The sequence below is a fragment of the Periophthalmus magnuspinnatus genome, chromosome 21 (assembly GCF_009829125.3).
Source record: "Periophthalmus magnuspinnatus isolate fPerMag1 chromosome 21, fPerMag1.2.pri, whole genome shotgun sequence".
In the NCBI taxonomy this organism is placed as follows: Eukaryota; Metazoa; Chordata; class Actinopteri; order Gobiiformes; family Gobiidae; genus Periophthalmus; species Periophthalmus magnuspinnatus.
Genome location: NC_047146.1, coordinates 10,940,916 through 10,951,557, shown reverse-complemented (window position 1 = coordinate 10,951,557; position 10,642 = coordinate 10,940,916).

Genomic DNA, 10,642 nt, shown 5'->3' with positions numbered 1-10,642 from the left:
ATTCGCCATGGCGTCGGGGTCCGCCATTGACCTCCCATTGACTTCCATTCATTTTAGCAGTAATAAAGATGGCCCATGCCTGCGGCATGGGGGCTTGGATAGGGCTCGATGCCAGGAGTGTGTTTGGGGACATTAGCGCTTCGCGCTGCGTCAGCGTCAACATTGAGTCAATGGGCTTCGCCCATTGACTCAATGTTGACGCTGACATGCTAGCAAGAACAAATATGCATGTCCCATGCCTACGGCATGGGTTGCTAGGACACAGGAGTCTGTGCAAGGTCGCGGTGCTTTCACGAAGTTGCGCGCGAAGTGCAACGATGAGTGCTTCGCACTCATCGTTGCGGAAGCAATAGGCCCTACGCCCTGTAGGGGCTCGGGCCTAATAATAATTAAAGCCGCAAGCGGCATCGAACGGCCCTCGCGGGCCGTGCTTCGCACTAGGCTGGCCCCGCACTCCCTGTGGGTGGCGCTAACGCGCCACTTGTCCCTTTTTTATTACGGCTTTGGGCTGCACTTGTCACCAAACAAGTCAAAACACACTGGAAGTTCTGATGCACAAGATGCAAAAACATGGGTTTTCCAGGCATCGCCATGGCAACACCGTGCAAAATACACACTTGGCCCCTAGGACTTTTTTGACGGTGACGACCTGAAGAATCACTGTGCCAAATTTCACATTCCTCAATGAAGTGAATAAATCGTTATAAGACTTTGAAATGCATGAAAATTTGGAAATTTTCCCATTAGGATTACATGGGCGCTTTCGCGCATTGCCATGGCGACCCAGTGAAAAATATGACTTGGGTCTGATTGACTTTTTTGATCAGGATGACATGAAGAGTCATGGTGCCAAATTTCACATTATTCCATGAAACTAATATTTTTCCCATGAATGGGAAAAATTGGGAGATTTCCCATTAGCATAACATTGGCAATTTGGCGCATCGCCATGGCAACACGGTGCAAAAGACGACATAGGTCTGATTGACTTTATTGATTGGGATGACCCAATGGAATTGTGTGTCAAATTTGGTAACATTTGGGAAAACTAAATTTTCGTCCTTCAATACAAATTTATTAGATGTTCTGTAGGGGGCGCTATCGCGCCAATTTAGTTTCTGTCATAATGAGTAGCTTTAGGCCCGAAAGTTTTACAACTGATTTGAATTTGACCAAAATCGGACTTTGCATGCGCAAACGGGAGCAAATTTTGACTTTTGAAAATTGCAAAAATTCCGATGGAATTTTGCGGCTTCGCCGCACGGAAACCGTAAAAGGGATCATCATAAATTGGATAACTTTTGATGCCCCACTTGTCTAGATGATGTACAGTGATTTTCAGCCCTGCAGGTAAAGCGCCTTCAGAGGAGTTGACGAAAATGCGAGGTCAGCGAAAACGCTGACTCGGCATTTTAGAATTTTAAATCCAAGATGGTCGACTTCCGGTGCGTCAGGGGGCGTGGCCATAATAATCTTTTTTATTTGGCATCACTTGAAGAATGCGTGTACCAAATTTCGTGGCTCTACGCCAAAGTTGACGTCGGGACGTCTCCCATTGACGCAATGTATTTTGACTTTTGCAGGGGGCGCTGTCGCGCCATTCTTTTATGTCCAATGATGCACCACATAAAAAAATAAATTTTTCAGCAGACCTGAATTTTGGGCAAAATTTGGTGAGTTTTTGAAAATGTTCAGGGGGTCAAATTACTGCTCAAAGAGCAGAAGAAAGAAATAAAAAAAATAAAAATAATAATAATTTTAGCAAAAACAATATATCCGATAACATTAGAATGACATATTATACGTTTTTTGAAAGCTCTCGACTTTCCCCACGTCACCGTGGGGTCAATGGCGAATGACGAGCGCTAACGCGCTCGTCATTCGCCATGGCGTCGGGGTCCGCCATTGACCTCCCATTGACTTCCATTCATTTTAGCAGTAACAAGTATGGCCCATGCCTGCGGCATGGGGGCTTGAATAGGGCTCGATGCCAGGAGTGTGTTTGGGGACATTAGCGCTTCGCGCTGCGTCAGCGTCAACATTGAGTCAATGGGCTTCGCCCATTGACTCAATGTTGACGCTGACATGCTAGCAAGAACAAATATGCATGTCCCATGCCTACGGCATGGGTTGCTAGGACACAGGAGTCTGTGCAGGGGGGGACGAGTCCTGCTATTCACTCCTGTTGACGCATGTCAGTGTCAACATCGAGTCAATGGGCTTCGCCCATTGACTCGATGTTGACGCTGACATGCTAGCAACAACAAATATGAAAACCCATGCCTACGGCATGGGTTGCTAGGACACAGGAGTCTGTGCAAGGTCGCGGTGCTGCCACGAAGTTGCGCGCTTCGCGCGCAACTTCGTGAAGACAGTCTGCAACGATGAGTGCTTCGCACTCATCGTTGCGGAAGCAATAGGCCCTACGCCCTGTAGGGGCTCGGGCCTAAAAATAATAATATTTTTAGCAAAAACAATATATCCGAAAACATTAGAATGACATATTATACGTTTTTTGAAAGCTCTTGACCTTCCCCACGTCACTGTGGGGTCAATGGCGAATGACGAGCGCTAACGCGCTCGTCATTCGCCATGACGTCGGGGTCCGCCATTGACCTCCCATTGACTTCCATTCATTTTAGCAGTAATAAAGATGGCCCATGCCTGCGGCATGGGGGCTTGGATAGGGCTCGATGCCAGGAGTGTGTTTGGGGACATGAGCGCTTCGCGCTGCGTCAGCGTCAACATTGAGTCAATGGGCTTCGCCCATTGACTCAATGTTGACGCTGACATGCTAGCAAGAACAAATATGCATGTCCCATGCCTACGGCATGGGTTGCTAGGACACAGGAGTCTGTGCAAGGTCGCGGTGCTGCCTTAAAATATGACTTGGGTCTGATTGACTTTTTTGATCAGGATGACATGAAGAGTCATGGTGCCAAATTTCACATTATTCCATGAAACTAATATTTTTCCCATGAATGGGAAAAATTGTGAGGTTTCCCATTAGGATAACATTGGCAGTTTGGCGCATCGCCATGGCAACACGGTGCAAAAGACGCCATAGGTCTGATTGACTTTATTGATTGGGATGACCCAATGGAATTTTGTGTCAAATTTGGTAACATTTGGGAAAACTAAATGTTCGGCCTTCCATACAAATATATTAGATGTTCTGTAGGGGGCGCTATTGCGCCAATTTAGTTTCTATCATAATGAGTAGCTTTAGACCCAAAAGTTTTACAACTGATTCGAATTTGAGCCAAATCGAACTTTGCTTGCGCAAACGGGAGCAAATTTTGAAATTTGAAAATTGCAAAAATTCCGATGGAAATTTGCGGCTTCGCCGCACGGAAAGTGTAAGAGGGATCATCATAAATTGGATAACTTTTGATGCCCCACTTGTCTAGATGATCTACAGTGAATTTCAGCCCTGCAGGTGAAGCGCCTTCAGAGGAGTTGACGAAAATGCGACGTCAGCGAAAACGCTGACTCAGCATTTTGGAATTTTCAATCCAAGATGGTCGACTTCCGGTGCGTCCGAGGGCGTGGCCATAATAATATTTTTTGTTTGGCATCCCTTGAAGAATGCGTGTACCGAATTTCGTGGCTGTATGAAAAAGGTGACGTTGACGTCTCCCATTGACGTCAAAAATTTGACTTTTGCAGGGGGCGCTGTCGCGCCATTTTTTTATGTCCAATGATGCACCACATAAAAAAATAAATTTTTCGCCAGACCTGAATTATGGGCCAAATTTGGTGAGTTTTTGAATATGTTCAGGGGGTCAAATTACTGCTCAAAGAGCAGAACGGGAAGAAATAAAAATAAATTAAAGCCGCAAGCGGCATCGAACGGCCCTCGCGGGCCGTGCTTCGCACTAGGCCGGCCCCGCACTCCCTGTGGGTGGCGCTAACGCGCCACTTGTCCCTTTTTTATCACGGCTTTGGGCTGCACTTGTCACCAAACAAGTCAAAACACACTGGAAGTGCTGATGCACAAAATGCAAAAACATGGGTTTTCCAGGCATCGCCATGGCAACACCGTGCAAAATACAAACTTGGCCCCCGGACTTTTTTGACGGGGACGACCTGAAGAATCACTGTGCCAAGTTTTATGTTCGTCGTTGACGATAATAAGACGTTATAAGACTTTGAAATCTACGAAAATGTGGAAATTTTCCCATTAGGATAACATGGGCGCTTTCGCGCATCGCCATGGCAACCCAGTAAAAAATATGACATGGTTCTGATTGACTTTTTTGATCAGGATGACATGAAGAGTCATGGTACCAAATTTCACATTATTCCATCAAACTAATATTTTTCCCATGAATGGGAAAAATTGGGAGGTTTCCCATTAGGATAACATTGGCAGTTTGGCGCATCGCCATGGCAACACGGTGCAAAAGACGACATAGGTCTGATTGACTTTATTGATTGGGATGACCCAATGGAATTTTGTGTCAAATTTGGTAACATTTGGGAAAACTAAATTTTTGGCCTTCCATACAAATTTATTAAATGTTCTGTAGGGGGCGCTATCGCGCCAATTTAGTTTCTGTCACAATGAGTAGCTTTAGGCCCGAAAGTTTTACAACTGATTCGAATTTGAGCAAAATCGGACTTTGCATGTGCAAACGGGAGAAAATTTTGACTTTTGAAAATTGCAAAAATTCCGATGGAATTTTGCGGCTTCGCCGCACGGAAACCGTGATAGGGATCATCATAAATTGGATAACTTTTGATGCCCCACTTGTCTAGATGATGTACAGTGAATTTCAGCCCTGCAGGTGAAGCGCCTTCAGAGGAGTTGACGAAAATGCGACGTCAGCGAAAACGCTGACTCGGCATTTTGGAATTTTCAATCCAAGATGGCCGACTTCCGGTGTGTCAGAGGGCGTGGCCATAATAATATTTTTTGTTTGGCATCACTTGAAGAATGCGTGTACCAAATTTCGTGGCTGTATGAAAAAGTTGACGTTGACGTCTCCCATTGACGTCAAAAATTTGACTTTTGCAGGGGGCGCTGTCGCGCCATTTTTTTATGCCCAATGATGCACCACATAAAAAAATAAATTTTTCGCCAGACCTGAATGATGGGCAAAATTTGGTGAGTTTTTGAATATGTTTAGGGGGTCAAATTAGTGCTCAAAGAGCAGAAGAAGAATAAAAATAATAATAAAAATTAAAGCCGCAAGCGGCATCGAACGGCCCTCGCGGGCCGTGCTTCGCACTCGGCCGACCCCGCACTCCCTGTTGGTGGCGCTAACGCGCCACTTGTCCCTTTTTTATTGCGGCTTTGGGCTGCACTTGTCACCAAACTAGTCAAAACACATTGGAAGTGCTGATGCACAAAATGCAAAAACATGGGTTTTGCAGGCATCGCCATGGCAACACCGTGCAAAATACAAACTTGGCCCCCTGAACTTTTTTGTCGGGGACGACCTGAAGAATCACCGTGCCAAATTTTATGTCCGTCGTTGACGGTAATAAGTCGTTATAAGACTGTGAAATGTACGAAAATTTGGAAATTTTCCCATTAGGATAACATGGGCGCTTTCGCGCATCGCCATGGTAACACAGTGAAAAATATGACTTGGGTCTGATTGACTTTTTTGATCAGGATGACATGAAGAGTCATGGTGCCAAATTTCACATTATTCCATGAAAGTAATATTTTTCCCATGAATGGGAAAAATTGGGAGGATTCCCATTAGGATAACATTGGCAGTTTGGCGCATCGCCATGGCAACACGGTGCAAAAGACGGCATAGGTCTGATTGACTTTATTGATTGGGATGACCCAAAGGAATTTTGTGTCAAATTTGGTAACATTTGGGAAAACTAAATTGTCGGCCTTCCATACAAATTTATTAGATGTTTTGTAGGGGGCGCTATCGCGCCAATTTAGTTTCTATCATAATGAGTAGCTTTAGGCAAGAAAGTTTTACAACTGATTCGAATTTGAGCCAAATCGGACTTTGTATGCGCAAACGGGAGCAAATTTAGAAATTTGAAAATTGCAAAAATTCCGATGGAATTTTGCGGCTTCGCCGCACAGAAACCGTAAAAGGGATCATCATGAATTGGATAACTTTTGATGCCCCACTTGTCTAGATGATGTACAGTGAATTTCAGCCCTGCAGGTGAAGCGCCTTCAGAGGAGTTGACGAAAATGCGAGGTCAGCGAAAACGCTGACTCGGCATTTTGGAATGTTCAATCCAAGATGGCCGACTTCCGGTGTATCAGAGGGCGTTGCCATAATAATATTTTTTGTTTGGCATCACTTGAAGAATGCGTGTCCCGAATTTCGTGGCTCTATGCCAAAGTTGACGTCGGGACGTCTCCCATTGACGCAATGTATTTTGACTTTTGCAGGGGGCGCTGTCGCGCCATTTTTTTATGCCCAATGATGCACCACATAAAAAAATAAATTTTTCGGCAGACCTGAATTTTGGGCAAAATTTGGTGAGTTTTTAAATTCGTTTAGGGGGTCAAAATCCTGCTCAAAGTGCAGGAGAAAGAATAAATAAATAAATAAATAAATAAACAAAAATAATAATTATTTTAGCAAAAACAATATATCCGATAACATTACAATGACATATTATATGTTTTCTGAAAGCTCTCGACCTTCCCCACGTCACCGTGCGGTCAATGGCGAATGACGGGCGCTTACGCGCCCGTCATTCGCCATGACGTCCGGGGTCCGCCATTGACCTCCCATTGACTTCCATTCATTTTAGCAGTAACAAGTATGGCCCATGCCTGCGGCATGGGGGCTTGGATAGGGCTCGATGTCAGGAGTGTGTTTGGGGACATGAGCGCTTCGCGCTGCGTGCGTCAACATTGAGTCAATGGGCTTCGCCCATTGACTCGATGTTGACGCTGACATGCTAGCAACAACAAATATGCAAACCCATGCCTACGGCATGGGTTGCTAGGACACAGGAGTCTGTGCAAGGTCGCGGTGCTGCCACGAAGTTGCGCGCTTCGCGCGCAACTTCGTGAAGACAGTCTGCAACGATGAGTGCTTCGCACTCATCGTTGCGGAAGCAATAGGCCCTACGCCCTGTAGGGGCTCGGGCCTAATAATAATAATTAAAGCCGCAAGCGGCATCGAACGGCCCTCGCGGGCCGTGCTTCGCACTAGGCCGGCCCCGCACTCCCTGTGGGTGGCGCTAACGCGCCACTTGTCCCTTTTTTATTGCGACTTTGGGCTGCACTTGTCACCAAACAAGTCAATTTGTGCTGATGCACAAAATGCAACAACATGGGTTTTCCAGGCATCGCCATGGCAACACCGTGCAAAATACAAACTTGGCCCGTTGGACTTTTTTGACGGGGACGACCTGAAGAATCACTGTGCAAAATTGTATGTCCGTCGTTGACGGTAATAAGTCGTTATAAGACTTTGAAATGTACGACAATTTGGACATTTTCCCATTAGGATAACATGGGCGCTCTCGCGCATCGCCATGGCAACACAGTGAAAAATACGACATGGGTCTGATTGACTTTTTTAATCAGGATGACATGAAAAGTCATGGTGCCAAATTTCACATTATTCCATGAAACTAATATTTTTCCCATGAATGGGAAAAATTGGGAGGTTTCCCATTAGGATAACATTGGCAGTTTGGCGCATCGCCATGGCAACACGGTGCAAAAGACGACAAAGGTCTGATTGACTTTATTGATTGGGATGACCCAAAGGAATTTTGTGTCAAATTTGGTAACATTTGGGAAAACTAAATTTTCGGCCTTCCATACAAATTTATTAGATGTTCTGTAGGGGGCGCTATCGCGCCAATTTAGTTTCTGTCATAATGAGTAGCTTTAGGCCCATAAGTTTTACAACTGATTTGAATTTGAGCCAAATCGGACTTTGCATGCGCAAACGGGAGCAAATTTTGAAATTTGAAAATTGCAAAAATTCCGATGGAATTTTGCGGCTTCGCCGCACGGAAACCGTGATAGGGATCATCATAAATTGGATAACTTTTGATGCCCCACTTGTCTAGATGATGTACAGTGAATTTCAGCCCTGCAGGTGAAGCGCCTTCAGAGGAGTTGACGAAAATGCGAGGTCAGCGAAAACGCTGACTCGGCATTTCGGAATTTTCAATCCAAGATGGCCGACTTCCGGTATGTCAAGGGGCGTGGCCATAATAATCTTTTTTGTTTGGCATCACGTGAAGAATGCGTGTACCAAATTTCGTGGCTGTATGAGAAAGTTGACGTCGACGTCTCCCATTGACGCCCGAAAATTTGACTTTTGCAGGGGGCGCTGTCGCGCCATTTTTTTATGCGCAATAATGCACCACATAAAAAAATAAATTTTTCAGCAGACCTGAATTATGGGCAAAATTTGGTGAGTTTTTGAATATGTTCAGGGGGTCAAATTACTGCTCAAAGAGCAGATGAAAGAAGAAATAAAAATAATAATAATAATTAAAGCCGCAAGCGGCATCGAACGGCCCTCGCGGGCCGTGCTTCGCACTCGGCCGACCCGGCACTCCTTGTGGGTGGCGCTGACGCGCCACTTGTCCCTTTTTTATTGCGGCTTTGGGGTGCACTTGTCACCAAACAAGTCAAAACACATCGGAAGTGCTGATGCACAAAATGCAACAACATGGGTTTTCCAGGCATCGCCATGGCAACACCGTGCAAAATACAAACTTGGCCCCCCAGACTTTTTTGACGGGGACAACCTGAAGAATCACTGTGCCAAATTTTATGTCCGTCGTTGACGGTAATAAGTCGTTATAAGACTTTGAAATGCATGAAATTTTGGAAATTTTCCCATTAGGATAACATGGGCGCTTTCGCGCATCACCATGGCAACCCAGTGAAAAATATGACATGGGTCTGATTGACTTTTTTGATCAGGATGACATCAAGAGTCACGGTGCCAAATTTCACATTATTCCATGAAACTAATATTTTTCCCATGAATGGGAAAAATTGTGAGGTTTCCCATTAGGATAACATTGGCAGTTTGGCGCATCGCCATGGCAACACGGTGCAAAAGACGACATAGGTCTGATTGGCTTTATTGATTGGGATGACCCAAAGGAATTTTGTGTCAAATTTGGTAACATTTGGGAAAACTAAATTTTCGGCCTTCCATACAAATTTATTAGATGTTCTGTAGGGGGCGCTATCGCGCCAATTTAGTTTCTGTCACAATGAGTAGCTTTAGGCCCAAAAGTTTTACAACTGATTCGAATTTGAGCCAAATCGGACTTTGCATGCGCAAACGGGAGCAAATTTTGAAATTTGAAAATTGCAAAAATTCCGATGGAATTTTGCGGCTTCGCCGCACGGAAACCGTGATAGGGATCATCATAAATTGGATAACTTTTGATGCCCCACTTGTCTAGATGATGTACAGTGAATTTCAGCCCTGCAGGTGAAGCGCCTTCAGAGGAGTTGACGAAAATGCGACGTCAGCGAAAACGCTGACTCAGCATTTTGGAATTTTCAATCCAAGATGGCCGACTTCCGGTGTGTCAGAGGGCGTGGCCATAATAATATTTTTTGTTTGGCATCACTTGAAGAATGCGTGTACCGAATTTCGTGGCTGTATGAAAAAGTTGACGTCGACGTCTCCCATTGACGTCAAAAATTTGACTTTTGCAGGGGGCGCTGTCGCGCCATTTTTTTATGCCCAATGATGCACCATATAAAAAAATAAATTTTTCGCCAGACCTGAATTATGGGCAAAATTTGGTGAGTTTTTGAATATGTTCAAGGGGTCAAATTCCTGCTCAAAAAGCAGAAGAACCAAGAAAAAAAAAAAATAATAATAAGAATAATATTTTTAGCAAAAACAATATATCCGATAACATTACAATGACATATTATACGTTTTTTGAAAGCTCTCGACTTTCCCCACGTCACCGTGGGGTCAATGGCGAATGACGAGCGCTAACGCGCTCGTCATTCGCCATGACGTCGGGGTCCGCCATTGACCTCCCATTGACTTCCATTCATTTTAGCAGTAACAAGTATGGCCCATGCCTGCGGCATGGGGGCTTGGATAGGGCTCGATGCCAGGAGTGTGTTTGGGGACATGAGCGCTTCGCGCTGCGTCAGCGTCAACATTGAGTCAATGGGCTTCGCCCATTGACTCAATGTTGACGCTGACATGCTAGCAAGAACAAATATGCATGTCCCATGCCTACGGCATGGGTTGCTAGGACACAGGAGTCTGTGCAAGGTCGCGGTGCTGCCACGAAGTTGCGCGCTTCGCGCGCAACTTCGTGAAGACAGTCTGCAACGATGAGTGCTTCGCACTCATCGTTGCGGAAGCAATAGGCCCTACGCCCTGTAGGGGCTCGGGCCTAATTTTAGCAAAAACAATATATCCGAAAACATTAGAATGACATATTATACGTTTTTTGAAAGCTCTCGACTTTCCCCACGTCACCGTGGGGTCAATGGCGAATGACGAGCGCTAACGCGCTCGTCATTCGCCATGACGTCGGGGTCCGCCATTGACCTCCCATTGACTTCCATTCATTTTAGCAGTTATAAGTATGGCCCATGCCTGCGGCATGGGGGCTTGGATAGGGCTCGATGCCAGGAGTGTGTTTGGGTACATTAGCGCTTCGCGCTGCGTCAGCGTCAACATTG